Here is a 16,390-nt window from a genome sequence, read left to right as displayed (position 1 = left end):
ACTATGGCACTATAGGCAGCGGTTTGTGTCTGTAAATCTGCCCACTCCGGATATTTCATAAAAATATTTGTGTAATATGTGGGCTTTATTAGTACTTTCTTTCACTTAGCATTCATCCTGTAGCAGATATCAGTACTTTCATTTCTTTTTATTTTCATTTCACCTGGTTATATATCTAGGACAAAATTACTGACTCAATTGGTAACTAACTTTCTAAAGAATCACAAAGCAATTTTTACAAGCCAGCTGCACCATTTTCCATTACTTAACTTTCTTTGCATTGTGTAGGACATAAATTGTTCCACAGTCTGATCCATTAAATTTAGGTACCTTTGCAAGGTTAGCTAGTCTCTGAGGCCAGTGTTTGAGATTCCTGGGAGGACTCCTTAGCTGTCTCTTCTGGTTCCTTTTGGTAAACTAGCTGGTTTATGGATTATCTTGCTACTCTGCTAGAGCTACTAGCCTTAGTTGCTTACCACCAAAATCTCCATTATTTTCAAGAATACCTTAGGCTTGAACTTCACTCTATTTAAAATAATGTCAGAACTCTATCCTTAAGAGCTGTCTCTTGTCCCTGGGCAAAATCTCTCAGCCACCCTTCTCTGGATGTCAGAATGACACCTCTGCTTTACAAACAGCAGAGACAGTAACCTCTCGTCTTTGTCTCTCCTGATTTGGAACCTCTGCCCTAACTATCTGGGGCAAGGCCAGCCAGGTGACCAGTATTCTCAGCCTGGAGAGTAGAGCTGACCTAGTTACCAGTTAATTATTTTACCATATTTAAACACTGACATGGCACCTCTAGGTTTAAGAAGTGCTTATTTTTTACAGTTGTGTTTGAAAGGCTTCATACTTTCAAATCAAAGTATTTAAAAAGCTTTTTAAAATGATTATTAAATAATCTGAATAATTGCTTTATAAATGTGGAGTTTTCCAAGGAGTTGATCTCTCACACTAAAACATGACAACCTTGTTATTCTCCAATACCAGAAATAAATTAAAATTTTCCCAGAGACAGCTATACAGATAAAAGGGTGATAGCCAATCTCGCTTAAAATCTGGATCTCGGTCCAGCAAGTCTGTAGCACCATCCCTCAGTTTCTGTCCTATGATAGTAAGCAAACCCGTAAGGATTATTCACCTTCCAGCCTCCCTCATGTGTCTAGTTCATCTGCCAAAGCATGAATCCATTACTCGGTGCTGTCATTAGTGCATCCTGTACTTCAGAAAGTAGACAACTTCAGCCTCACTGTGGGTGGACCACATGTTAACCACCTACCGTGTCTGCGTATTCCACACACACATCACATTGGGACTCCACCAACTCCATGTCAGATATTTACTCCAATTTGACAAATGAGGAAAACTGGCTCCATAGAGAACAAGTACCTGGTGTCTAGGTCACTGCCTTCTCAGGAAGCGGGGCTAAGATAGGAGCCCCTCATCCGTCAAATACCAAATCTTATGCTCTGTATAGAAAATCCATTGTCTCCCAGACACTTTAAGCAACTAATTAGCATTATAAACGTATCTATAATGGGGAAGGAGTTGTGATTAAAATTTTTTTGGATGAATAGCTCAGGTTTAGGGCCAGTCTTGACTCGATGGATGTGAGTCTGGGTGAACTCCGGGAGTTGGTGATGGACAGGGAGGCCTGGCGTGCTGCGATTCATGGGGTCGCAAAGAGTTGGACACGACTGAGCGACTGAACTGAACTGAACTGAGGGCCAGTCCCAGCTGCAAACAAGAACTCTCTGGCTCTGAGACCAGGCTGTAGTCCTTTAATCTGTCTGAGCTTCAGCTCCCCTCCCCCATTGTAAGATGAAGTGTGCCCTCCCTATTCATGTGTCTGGCTAGTACTATTATGTTCTAAATATAGGAAAAGTATAATTGGATATTGTATGAGATTATGCAATTGAGTCATGGGGGAGGTCATGTATTAGTCATTGCTGCTGCTGCTGCTGCTAAGTCGCTTCAGTTGTGTCCGACTCTGTGCAACCCCATGGACTGCAGCCCACCAGGCTCCTCCGCCCATGGGATTTTCCAGGCGAGAGTACTGGAGTGGGTTGCCATTGCCTTCTCCAAATGTGACCCCATGGACTGTAGTTAACCAGGCTTCTCTGTCCATGGAATTCTTCAGGCAAGAATGCTGAAGTGAGTTGCCATTCCCTTCTCCAGGTGATCTTCCTGACCCATGGATCAAAGCTGGATCTCCTGCATTGTAGGCAGATTCTTTACTGTCTGAGCCACCAAGGAAGCCCCCTTATGCACTTGATTATATGCCAAATTTTAATGAAAAATCTAGGCTAATTAAATAGCTGCATATTAATTAGGTAAGGTTCACTGTTCCTATGCTGAAGCAATTCCTCTTTATTTTTGTTCCCTTTTCACAGACTAGCACTCAGTATAGAAATTATAGAATGTAATATGTATAATGTGTCTTAAATAATTTCAGGTCTTGCAGTATGACAATAATGGAGCCTTTAAAAGAAACGTATTAATTGCTTTTAACCAAATGGTTATGTTTAACTGAAGTCTTGTACATGGCACTGATTTTTCTGTGAGGCTACTTTATCTGAACTACAGGAAACTGTGCTTTCTCTGTCAGCTTGGGTGCTGCTTGATAGCCATGAAAATGGCAAGATTATCCTACACACCAAAGTCAAGATTCTGTGTCACCATGCAGGCCTAAATGAAATGGTAAAAGGTAAGCCCCAGGAAGGCTATGTGATCCCAGGAAGATTCCTTATCACTGGGATTAAAGAGAAATGGAAATGGAGCTGGGATTTGATAGTATACCACGCAGTGGGGAGTGTGAATACAACACAAGCCTGCAGAGGGATGCAGATGCAGTCAGTGATTAAATTGTGTAAATTGCTTCTGCTTTTCTAAAACCATGAGCAAAACCACTTAACCTCTGAGTTACAGTTCATTCATCTAAATTTCATAATTAGGCAAAATGACCTCTTCTAGCTGCAATACTCTGACCACAGAACTAAGATGTCAGACTGGTGTCTTATAGCCTCCACCGCCACCTCACGCCCCAAAACACCAAGGATCTGGTCTTACAAATACTAATGTGTGGTACCTGTTATGTAAACATGTAAGCATGACATACCTCTGGCTTGGAAACTTCTTTGGAGATCAGAGCGCTTAGTTCACAAAATGAAACAGCCAGACATGAAGGCACACCAGTTCCTCCCATTGTTGGGCTGAGTTTTGATAATCCTTTCACTCAGTGGTCGCCTGCTTTAACGGAAGGATGAATGTACGTGCTCTGAAAATAAGCACTTTAAATGCAAATATTGATCTTATATTCTAGCTAACATAGGAAAATAAATATAAACTTCTTGTTCCGTCAAAAATGCCTGTCTGCAGTTGTAAAATTTGAGCCCCTTAGCCCAACTTCATTTGGTGAGCAGTGTTTCATGCCAGAAAGACCACTGCCCTAGGAGTCAGAAGACCCCCATGCCAGCTTGGCCTCCTACTAGGTTTCTTCTCGTATTAAGTTTATTTGAGGCCTTAATTTTTTTTTTTTAATCTCTAAAATAAGAAAACTGTGTTTCCCTAGATGGTCCTCTGAGGCCCATTCTTGTCCCTCAAGTTGTAATTTTCCAAATGCCCAGAATTCTATTGGCCCTGCTCATACAGATATGTGGGGCTTGGCTGCTTCATCACAGCATCCACTGGTGGTGGGGAGAAGAGGAAAGAGTAGCTCAAACAGATTCCATTTCTGAATAAGAGAGGACTGCACCTGCTTAGTTTCAAGATGCCCTTGGCTTAAGCCTGCAGACCTCACCCCAGACACCAGATTAGAATCAGAGCTCCCAGCAATTTTCCCAGAAACTGTAAACAAAAGCCAAAAAAAAAAAAAAAAAGATGCACGGCATGAAGGAGCAGCAGGTCATGTGACACACAAGAGGTGCTCACATTTGTTGAGTGAAACCATAAGGAAGGTAAGAGAAGACAGGCTGACACTTATCGTTTTTACTTATATTCAAAGTCAAGGTGAAAATAAAAAGCCAGAGATGCCCTGTTTCATCAAATCTATTTCCCAGGCTCCAAGTGCTCCCAGAAACCACTGAGGAACTATATATTTTGCAACACAAGTAGCCCAGTCCATGAATTTTAGTCAGGCGGTGGAGTTAGCAGAAGAACATGGAATGTTCCAGTCTTAAAATATAGAACTTCCCAGGATGTCTGAGCCCCTAGCACTGAGATGGGAGGAGGTCAGCTTGATTTCTCTTCCACATTGACCTTTAACAAGGATGCTATTTCATCCTGTGTAGGAGCACATCTTTGAGTTTTTTACTCTCACCCTCCTGGCTTTTATCTTGCTTTTTCTAGTCTGCTTGGGACCTTGCCCAGCAATCATCACTTCCAACTGTTCTATAATTTTCACTGTCCCCTTCCCACTTGGTGTAAGAACATGCTTACACTTGATATTGTCAACTTTTAAAACATAATCACACAGCTTACACTGTGTCATGTTACGAATGTCAGTGTTGGCATTTTCTTTCATCCCAGTTGCACTTGCTTCCTTTTTTCTTATTTCTGTTGTTGTTGTTAAATCATATGTTTTCTGTAAGCTGTTTTAAATCTTTAGACTTGCATCTAAGGTCATGCAAATATTCATATGTTCCAACAGGTATCATAGCCAATTTGTCATCCTGCATCTAGCAAAGTCAGTTCCAAATGGAAGTTTGAGAACTCAATGAGTAAATGAGTATCTTAATGTATTAGGTAACATAAAACTAAAACAATAAATAAAGATGATATTTTTAAGACTGTCCCTCATTCTGTAAAAATTGTTGTAGGTTTCAAGATCTCAATTAATCTGAACTCTCTGGTAACCCGATCTTTCTAGTGACCAATTCTGAAAACAATCCCCTTTCTCAGGCAAACAGGAAGGTCGTGTATTAATATGTGTGGTTGAAAACTACTCTCAACAAGCAAAGGACAGTGAGTGTGGTTAAGGTTTGGGACTACCCTAGTCTCCTCTCTGAGGCTTCAGTCATCTCACAATGTCATGTGGTTATTAACATTCAGCAATACGTGAACCGTGAACTTCCAGATGTTCAAGCTGGTTTTAGAAAAGGCAAAGAAACCAGAGATCAAATTGCCAACATCTGCTGGATCATTAAAAAAGCAAGAGAGTTCCAGAAAAACATCTATTTCTGCTTTATTGACTATGCCAAAGCCTTTGACTGTATGGATCACAACAAACTGTGGAAAATTCTTAAAGATGTGGGAACACCAGACCACCTGACCTGCCTCTTGAGAAACCTGTATGCAGGTCAGGAAGCAATGGTTAGAACTGGACTTGGAACAACAGACTGGTTCCAAATAGGGAAAGGAGTATGTCAAGGCTGTATATTGTCACTTTGTTTATTTAGCTTATATGCAGAGTACATCATGAGAAATGCTGGGCTGGATGAAGCACAAGCTGGAATCAAGATTGCCAGGAGAAATATCAATAACTTCAGATATGCAGATGACACCACCCTTATGGCAGAAAGTGAAGAGGAACTAAAGAGCCTCTTGATGAAAGTGAAAGAGGAGAGTGAAAAGGTTGGCTTAAATCTCAACATTCAGAAAACCAAGACCATGGCATCTGGTCCCATCATTTCATGGGAAATAGATGGGGAAACAGTGGAAACAGTGTCAGACTTTATATTTTGGGGCTCCAAAATCACTGCAGATGGTGACTGCAGCCATGAAATTAAAAGACACTTGCTCCTTGGAGGAAAATTTATGATCAACCTAGACAGCATATTAAAAAGCAGAGACATTACTTTGCCAACAAAGATGCTTCTAGTCAAGGCTATGGTTTTTCCAGTGGTCATGTATGGATGTGAGAGCTGGACTGAAAAGAAAGCTAAGTGCCGAAGAATTGATGCTTTTGAACTACGGTGCTGGAGGAGACTCTTGAGAGTCCCTTGGACTGCAAGGAGATCCAACCAGTCCATCCTAAAGGAAATCAGTCCTGAATATTCATTGGAAGGACTGATGTTGAAGCTGAAACTCCAATACTTTGGCCACCTGATGCGAAGAGCTGACTCATTTGAAAAGCCCCTGATGCTGGGAAAGATTGAGGGCAGGAGGCGAAGAGGACAGAGGATGAGATGGTTGGATGGTATCACCTACTCAATGGACATGAGTTTGGTAAACTCTGGGAGTTGGTGATAGACAGGGAGGCCTGGCGTGCTGCAGTCCATGGGGTCGCAAAGAGTTGGACATGACTGAGCGACTGAACTGGACTGAAGGGAACTGAATGGTAAGTTCTTCATAAAAATACAAATTTTTGTATAAAAGCTGAGCAAACCAGTTGGTATATTTAGCCACACTACTTAAAATGTATCCCCTTGAACAACAAAAGGATTTCAGTTTCACTTGGAGGATAAATTACATCAATAATACATCTAACTTGAGGTTAACACTTGACATGTACATTGCCAAATGTATCTGTTTTTCAAATCCATTCCTTTAAGAAAACAAAAGTGCAAAGTATAGCTCTAGAATAAAAAGATCTGGTAATCAGTAACAGAAGCCAGTCCTCTGATTCCTGAAATACTATATGGAGCAGAGAGTAAGGTAGGATTTTAAGATGAATCCAACTTACGTCACGGAGGTGTAGCACAACTGTCAGCACATCCCTCGTTCACCGAAGAATCGTCCCACTTGTTCTTTTCAAAACATATTCAAGATGCAAGCAGAATCACAGCAGGCTTATAGGACTTTGTGGTGCATCATGACTTACTGCGAAGCTTGCTGTCTACCATGCCACCTATGTGGTACTCCTACAAAAACAGTTTAACCTAAATCCAATTATGAAAAAACAGGCAGAGATTCTGCAGAACAGCTGAACTCAGGACCCCAAAGTAGCAGTCTTGAAAGAAAAGAAGACAGACAACTCCTGCAGATTAAAGGAGACTAAAGCAGACGTAGCTCAAACGATAAAGAATCTGCCTGCAGTGCGGGAGACCTGGGTAAGATCCCCTGGAGAAGGGAATGGCTACCCACTCCAGTATTCTCGCCTGGAGAATTCCATGGACTGAAGAGCCTGGCGGGCTACCATGGGGTAACAAAGAGTTGGATACGACTGAGTGACTAACGCTTTCACTTTCAAAACAGACAAAACTAAATGCAACGTCTGCCCCTTGGTCAGATCCTGAACTGAAGAAAAAGATACAAAGGACATTTTGGGAACACCTGGGGAAATTGGAATATATACACATTTTAGACATGGAATTATATCCATGTTACACTTCCTGAAAGTGGTAAGTGAATTGTTGTCACATAGCCCTGCCCTTGTTCTTGAGAAACAGATGATGAAATATTCAGGCATGAAGTGTGATATAGACAAAAATTCACAGATAATGTAAGCGGTTCAGGAAAAAAAAAAAAAAAAAAGGTGTGTATGTGATAGATAGAGGCAAATCTAGTAAAATGTTAACCATTGTATAATAAATCTAATAAAGAGTATGTGGATACTCGATGTATTTTTCTTGCAAATTTTTCATAGGTTGAAAGCTTTCAAAATGAAAATACAAAAAAAAGTTTAAAATTGTATAAATTTTCTACTTCTGCTGTTTCTATTATTGCAGGACCAAATCTTTGCAGCTCTGTTCAGCTATCTTTAGTTTGTCTCCAGAACCACTGAGATTCTTCACTTGGTAAGTGTGTTAATTAACGAGTTCATTCTGTTCTCCTGGAGTTTTACAACCCATGACTTTCCACCATTTCCTCTTAAGCAGTTTATCTAGCTTCAGCTCTGATAACACCACCTTTGCTTATTCACCTTACTCTCTGCTCCTTTGGCCTCCTTCGCATTTATCTTGCTCTCCTATTCTGTTGCATTAGGACCAGATGTCATCCTCCAAGTTGACTTCTGAGATCTTGACCTTTCCCATTTTTCCTGCAGGAGCACTAAGCTGTCCTACTCAAATGGTTCCCCTTATGTGACATAATTCGTTCTACATTTCTGCTTTATCTCTAGTCCCGAAACCTGGAAGATCTTTGGAACTCCTGCTAACTGAATATGCCTAAATCCATTCCACTCTATCCCTTTGGTGTATCCAAACTGTGTAAAACTCTTCTCATCCCCCCAATTCATAACCTAGATAGAAAATATCCTGTTGACTATATAAGCCAACTTAAAGGAAATAATGAACACCACAAAATATACTGATGTGTTCATGTCCCTTAAATAAAGGATCATGGGGATATGATTGGCTATTGAAGCTAAACTAACTAGAAAGTGCATCTTTATTGGTATGTCCAATAATTGGGAATATCTCAAACCAAGGACAATAAATCACTATTTTACATTTTACCTCAGTCTTTTAACACTTCCAACTTTTAATGGGAACTTCAGCCACCCTGAATATCTCTGCATCATTTGGAAGATCTCCAGCAGGAGTAATCTATACGCCCGTCACTATAGACCTGTATTTCCCATTCAGGATGCTATACACTCTCCCCTGTGAGCAGCTCTTGGAGGGCAAAGAAAGCATAGCTCAACCCTCAACTCAGTCACAACTGGCTCTGCTGTCTCCATCCGTCCCTATACCTTCCTTGTCACATCCTACTCCCACTAAAAAAGTTTAATAGGATTTTTTTCACTGTGCATTGCTTTGTTTTAATAAATGATTTGCAGTGACAAAATATTAAACTTGCATAAGCATCTGTTTACTCATCAGTGAGGCAGGAGAAGGCTGTCATCACTGAGATACCTTCTAGCCCTGAGAGTCCCTGATCACAAGGATGCTACATAAAATCTTCTGCAATTAAGATGGTAATACCTTGGTGGGCTTTCCTGATAGCTCAACTGGTAGAGAATCTGCCTGCAATACAGGAGACCCCAGTTTGATTCCTGCGTTGGGATGATCCCCTGGAGAAGGGATAGGCTACCCACTCCAGTGTTCCTGGGCTTCCCTGGTGTCTCAATCAGTAAAGAATCTGCACACAGTGTGGGAGATCTGGGTTTGATCTCTGGGTTGGGAAGATCCCCTGGAGGAGGCATAGCAACCCACTCCAGTATTCTTGCCTGGAGAATCTCCGTGGACAGAGGAGCCTGGAGGGCTGCAGTCCACGGGGTCACCAAGAGTCAGACACAACTGAGGGCCTAAGCACCCATGCGTTGATAGCAATAATTCATTGTTGAATATACTAACAGACAAATGGTGTGCAGAATTCTCTATACAATTAAAAGGCATCACAATTCAACAAATACACCTCTGTACAGGCCACAGAGACGCACTCCAGGTTCTGCCCTCCCAGTGCTCTAGTCTGGACATGTGCACCTGCATGGTGATGGAGTTGGGAGGGTGCAGGGTGCAGAATGGCACAGGGAGGGTCAAACATAAAGCACTGAATCACATCGAGAATTCCACCTCTCTGTCTTAGGGACTTCAGAGGTATAATCATGGGAATACCTAGCATTTTTTTAGGGCTCACCACGTGCCATTTAGCCCATGCCTTAGCATGTTAGTTACATGTTAAAATGCAGTCTTTTTATCTCTAATTTTCAGAGTAGAACACTAAGGATCTTAGTGGGATACTATAATCCAGGAAAGTGAGGTGACTTTCCCAAGTCCATAGTACTAGTAAGTGGCAGAGTGGATATTAAGCTCCATTTGGCTCCAGGACCTGCTCTCTTAAGAACTACTGTGGTCCCCAAAGCCAGCAGGTGGGTTTCCTCACTACAACGCTGGGGCCTCCTGCAAACTTAGCACCTCCTGTATGAGGTGTATTCCGTCTTGTGAAGCTGGGTCACAGCTGGGGCCTCTAGTCCTCCTCCATGGCTGTGCAGTGGTCTAGCAATCCCCACTTCTGCCCGTACCACTGGAGGCTCTTTGGTCTCCTTTGTACCTCTTCCCAAACTCACCATAGGCTCGATGGACTGGCAAATCCAGGGCATCAATTGTCCTAATGTTGCTCACCTGGGTACAATGCTTGGATGCTGCCCCTGTGGAAGGTGCCCACCTGCCTCAGAAACAGAATCATCGCCAACCCAGCTTGTATGGGAGAGGCTATTGATGTCCTCTGTGTACAGAGCAGGAGTCAGAGGCAGTGCAAGGCTGCCCGCACCCCTTTGCATCACCATCTTCCTTGTGGCTCTGCTGAGCCTGCTTGTCTGCCAGGTATAGCAGGGCCAGGTATAACACCTTCGTAGAAGACAGGCAGTCCACGGTCCTCCTGGTCCTCGCCTCTGGGATTATCTTTTTCATCCCAATCCTGGCCCTAATCCCCACCTGCTGGAGAGCCCACATCATCCCCAACATTGACAAGCATGTGGGCTGGGCCATCCCAGCCTTGGCCCTTTGCTGAATGAAGGTGGGAGGCTGCTGTGTAAGAGCTCCAGCCCTTACATAGTGCCTTGCTCTGCCCCTTCCTCTAACTTTTCAGGAGCCTCTGAACATCCCGCCAAGAATTATCTCTGAGGACAATAGAAGACTGAAGACTCTCTGAACAATGGAGACTTCCTCTCTTATTAAACTGGAGTCATCAGAGAGATAGTGATGCTTGTCGGCTTTGAGGTTGACTCTGACTCCCACTCTGGGCTCTGCTGCCGGTGTTCCCATCTTTGGATGTTGGAGCCAGAAGTGATACTCTGAGGTTTCTACATCTTCATCCCCCCTCCACCCCCTGGAAGTTGGAGCTCCTGCTCACATCCTCCCCTTGGTGGTAGAGCTGTAGCTGAGGACCTACCATGAAAGGCAGCTTTCTGTCCTGATAAAACAGTCTCTCTGAGAGGACCAGCTGCTACTGGGGGAGGAGCCTCCCTGGACCTGACGGGACACACACCCACCTTCCTCTCAATCTCTGGAACACCCCACTCCCATCCAGGGGCAGGACTCCTAGAACTTCAGCAGATAAGTTACCAAAGAGCCTTCACCTCCAGGACCTCTGACCTCTGGTTTCTGTGTCCCCTTCAATCTGTCACAGTGTGCCCTGAGAGAGTAGGGTCTTCTACCCCTTCCCCCAAGTCCTGGCTGGCCTTTAGTCCTCCACCCTTTCACTTCTCACTCACTGTAAGCTTCTACTTACGCCCTGCCCCATACCCTTAAGTTTCTCCCTAAATAAAGTTACTAGCCATGTGTGCATGTGTGTGTTTGTGTGTGCTAAGTCACTTCAGTCTTGTCCAGCTCTTTGCAACCCCATGGATGGTAGCCCTCCAGGCTCCTCTGTCCATGGAATTCTCCAGGTAATAATACTGGAGTGGGTTGCCACACCCTCCTTCAGGGGATCTTCCCAACCCAGGGATCGAACCCAGGTCTCTTATATCTGCTACACTGGCAGGCGGGTTGTTTACCACTAGTGCCACCCGGGAAGCATGTTTTAAAAGGCGGAATGAAGAGACGTCTACAGTCCAGGGGTATCTTTATCATCAGTGAGCTTGGTTAGAAACTCAGCAGATCAGTTAATAACTACGGCAAAACCATTGAGGTTTTCAATATTTATCAATTTTATCCTGAATATGAACATGAGGTATTCTGGATCAGTGTTCATACAAGAAATACACTGACCCCCCACCTAGGGTATTACAGTAAGAGCCAGGTCAAGTGTCTCACACAAGTAGCTGGACCCTCTGTAAGGGAGTGATGACGAACAGTGGTTTTTCTCTTTTGCTTATAAAAAGGAAGGGTAGTACCTGTCCCCCTCCCTTCCTGAAATAGTCTCCTTAGAAATATATCTGAGTCCTTGCTCCTTATGTGACTAAAATAACTCTAGGAGCCACATAACCCCATTTATGAGCTAGAGACGTCTCCAAGGTCTGGATGGGAAACCAGAGCTAGCACTGCCAGTGGTCATGCCAGCACCCTGGGGCTCAACCTAGGGACCAAGTCTGTGTTGTAACAATTCAGCTCTCTCAGGGACATAAGAGAAATTGTATTATCACTTCAGATCAATTACCCAGACAGGTGGATCCAGATCTAATTCTCATGGTCTAGGAAAAGTGCCAGGAGGCTTGGACTTTTTTGCAGGGTACCATGAAAGCCAGGAAACCTTTATCTTCCTGTAAACATTCACCATGTTCTAACCCAAGGAGTGCCTAGAAATTTCTGATGTTCAAAAAATTAATTTTGTTCAATAAACTTTTGAGTTTATACTTTGTGAAAAGGTAAGATATTATTCCTAATTTGCAATGGTGCATGCAGTCAAGTTATTACAGGCCAATGGGACTAGAAACTAGTGCTTACAGTTTCAGAGCAGACACATCAATATCACATACAGGCAGGCTAACTGTCACATAGCAAGAAAAGATTCTAACCAGATATTTTACCTCAGATCAACCACATGAAAATTGCTGCCTCACTGTCACTGCACACAGAGCGCCTGAAGACCTGTACTATTAATAGAAACTTATCTATCTGGACCCCTCTGCAGTTCACAAAATGCAATGCCCGTAAAACAGCTCATTCATCTCCATAAAAATCAGTCAGAAGAGTATAGTCCAGAAGAAGTGAAGTTTCTTGCCCAAAGTGATGAATGAAAAATAGAAATCAAATTCTGATTCAGATCTTTGATCACAAAACCTGAATCCTTTTCACAAAGTGAATTCTATGTAATTCTATGTAAGTAATCAATAATGTTTATAATATCATAATGTTAATTAATGCAATAGTTACAGTATATCTCATCCAAGTTCTGATGACATGAAAATGTTAAAAATTCTTAAACTAGACCAGTTTAAGAAACCGTGGAAGAATTCACTGAAGTCCTAACGTTACCATATGGCATAAGTCAAACACTGGAAAGTGGCAGCAGTAAGTGGGATAGTAGAGTACACGATAATCTAAGATGACATCACTTTATTTTTAATTCCTCTCCTGACAATTCCTGGCAACCGCCTATCTTCTCACTGTCTACATAGTTTTGTGTCATAGATGGAATCACATTAAACAGCCTTTGCCGATTACCTTCTTCCACTTAGTAATATGCATTTAACTTTCCCCTGTGTATTTTAATAGCTTGATAGCTCATTCCTTTATAGCACTGAATAATATGCTCTTGTCTTGCTATCACACAGGTTATTTACCATCCACCTTCTGAAGGCATCTTGGTTGCTTCCAGATCTGGCAATTATGAGTAAGGCTACTGTAAACATCTATGTGCAGGTTTTTGTGTGAGTTTTCAATTCTTGTGGGTAAATACCAAGGAGTGTGTTTGCTGGATTATATTGTAAAAGAATGTTTTGTTTTCTAAGAAACTACCAAACTGACTTCCAAAGTAGTTTTGCATTCCCACCAGTAAGTTCCACATCCTAGGCAACACTTAAAGTTGTCAGTGTTCTGGATTTTGGCTATTCTAATAGGAGTGCAGAGGTATCACACTGTTGTTTTAATTTGCATTTCCCTGATGACTTATGGTGTGAAGCCTCTTTTCACATGCATATTCGCCATCAGTATTTCTTCTTTGTGAGGTGTCTATTAAGGTCTTTCACTCATTTTTCAATCAAACTATCTTCTTACTGTTGAGTTTTAGGAATTCTTTTATAATTTGAATAACAGTGCTTTATGATGCTGAAAAGGAGTGGTCAGATATAAGCCTTACCTTATATCTAATCTTAGTGAGAAAGCATCCATTTTCTCAGCATTAAGTATGCTGTTAGCTGTATTTTGTGTTTATTGGTTTGGTTGTTTTTGTAGATATTCTTTATCAAGTTGGGGAAGGTCCCCCTATTCATAGTTTACTGAGTGTTTTTATCATGAATGAGTATTGGATTTTGTCAAAAGCTTTTCCATCTATTGATATGATCATTAGATTGTTCTCTTTTAGTGACAGAGTAATATTAGTCAATATTTAAATGTTGAACCAGTCTTGCATATGTGAGACAAATTCCACTTGGTGGTGGTGTATAGTACATTTATATAGTTGGTACTCCATATCCATGGGTTTCATATCTACAGATTCAAACAACCCTGGCACCAAAAATATTAGAAAAAAGTACAGAAAGTTCCAAAAAGCAAAACTTGAATTTTCTGGGCATCAGCAACTCTTTACTTAGCATTTAAGCTGTATTTACAACTATCTATATGGCATTTACATTGTATTAGGTATTATAAGTAATCTAGAGATGATTTAAAATATACAAAAAGATACATGCAGGTTATCTGCAGATGCTACAGAATTTTATACAAGGGACTTGAAGATCCATAGGTTTTGGTATCTGCAGTGGATCCTGGAACAAATCCCTTGTGGATATTATGGCACAAGTGTATGTTATTGAATTTGATTTGCTCATTTCTTTTTTTATTTTTTTTTTTAGGATTTGTACATCCATGTTCATGACAGACATCAGTCCATAGATTTCTTTTCCTATAATGTCTTGTCTGATTTGGTATTGGGGTAATGCTGACCTCATAGAATGAGTTAGGAAGTATTTCTTCATATCCCCACTATTTCTGTCCTTTGAAAAAAATTGTAAACAACTAGTATAATTTCTTCCTTAATGTTTGGTAGAATTCACCAGTTGACTCATTTGAGCTTGGTGCTTTCCATTTTGGAAGGTTATTAATTATTCACTTTCTTTAATAGATATAGGTCTATTCAGATTTTGTATTATTTGTGTGAGTTTTAGCAGAATATGTCTGTCAAAAAATTGGTCCACTTCATCTGGGTTATCAAATTTAAGGGCATAGAGTTATATAGTATTGCTTGATTATCCCTTTAATGATCATGGGATGTCTCTCCTTTCATTTCTAATGTTAGTAATTTGTGTGCTCTTTTTCTTAGCCTGGCTAGACGCTTATCAATTTTATTCATATTTTCAAAGAAACAGCTTTTGGTTTTACTGATTTTCTCTATTGATCTCCTGTTTTTAATTTCATTTATTTTTGCTCTGTTTTTGGTTCTTTTGGAGCTATAATTGACATCCAGCACTGTATAAATTTAAGGTGTACTGCATAATGATTCTACTTTCATACATCATGAAATGATTATCACAATAGGTTTAGTAAATATCTGTCATCTCCTACAGATATGACATTTTATTGACTATATTCCCCACAGTGTACATTTCATACCTAAGACTCATTTATCTGCTAACTGGAAGTTTGTGCCTCTTAATCTCCCTCACCTATTTCTCCCATTTCCCCGCTCCTTTTTCCTCGAGCAACCACCCATTTGTTCTCTGTATGTATGATTCTTTCTGTTTTGCCATGTTTGTTTTTTAGATTCCACATGTAAGTGAAATCATACAGTATTTGTCTTCATCTGTCTGACTTATTTCACTTAGTATAATACCCCTTGGGGCCCATCCATTTTGTTGCAAATGTTAAGATTTTATTCTTTTTTATGGCTGAGCAACATTATATATATATATATATATATATATATATATATATATATATATATATATATAATATTTTGATATATTATTTATATAAAATATATAAATGTATTTATATTATATAAAATATATAATTTATATAAATTATATATATATATGCTATTAACTGGTACTTAAGTTGCTTCCATATCTTGGCTATTGTAAATAATGCTGCAATGAACAGAGGCATGCATATGTCTTTCCAAATTAGTGTTTTTGTTTTCTTCAGATAAATATCCAGAAGTGGAATTGCTAGATCATATGGTAGTTGTATTTTTAATATTTTGAGAAACCTCCAGTTTTCCATAGTAACTTCTTTTAATTTCATTGATGCCTGCTCTAATTTTTATTATTTCTTTTCTTCTGCTTACTAATTTAATTCACTCTTCTTTTTCTGGTTTTCTGAGGTAGAAACTTAGATTATTGATTATAGAAATTTATTCTTTTCTAATATGTGCATTCAATACTATAAATTTTCCTCTAAGCACTGCTTTCACTGTATCTCACATATTTTAATAAGTTGCATTTTAATTTTTATTCAGTTGAAAGTGTTTTTTAAATTCTTGTGAGATATCTTCTTTGACTAATGTGTTATTTAGAAATGGAGCCTAATCATAGCATATTTTGGAAATTTTCAATTACCTTTTTTTTCTCTTGATTTCTAGTAGACTCCACCATAGTCAAAGAGCAGACATTTCATTATTTCTATTCTCTTAAATTTGTTAAGGTGTATTCCAGAATGTGGTCTTGGTGAATGTTCCCTGTGAGATTGAGAAGAATGCATATTTTATGGGTTTTTTTTAATTTTGTTTTTTGTGGGGTTTTTTTGTTGTTGTTGCTGTTTGTTTGTTTTGGCTGTGCTGGGTCTTAACTGCCACATGCAGGATCTTTAGTTGTGGCATGTGGGATCTAGTTCCTTGACCAGGCCCAGGATCCCTGCATTGGGAGCACAGTCTTACCGCTGGACCATCAGGGAAGTCCTTGTATATTTCACTATTGTTGGATGAAGTGGTCTGTAGATGTTATTATATCCAGTTGATTGATGGTTCAACT

This window comes from Bos indicus, chromosome 2, assembly GCF_029378745.1.
Source record: "Bos indicus isolate NIAB-ARS_2022 breed Sahiwal x Tharparkar chromosome 2, NIAB-ARS_B.indTharparkar_mat_pri_1.0, whole genome shotgun sequence".
Lineage (NCBI taxonomy): Eukaryota > Metazoa > Chordata > Mammalia > Artiodactyla > Bovidae > Bos > Bos indicus.
The sequence above is the reverse complement of the archived record's forward strand: the minus strand, read 5'-3'. Positions refer to the sequence as shown.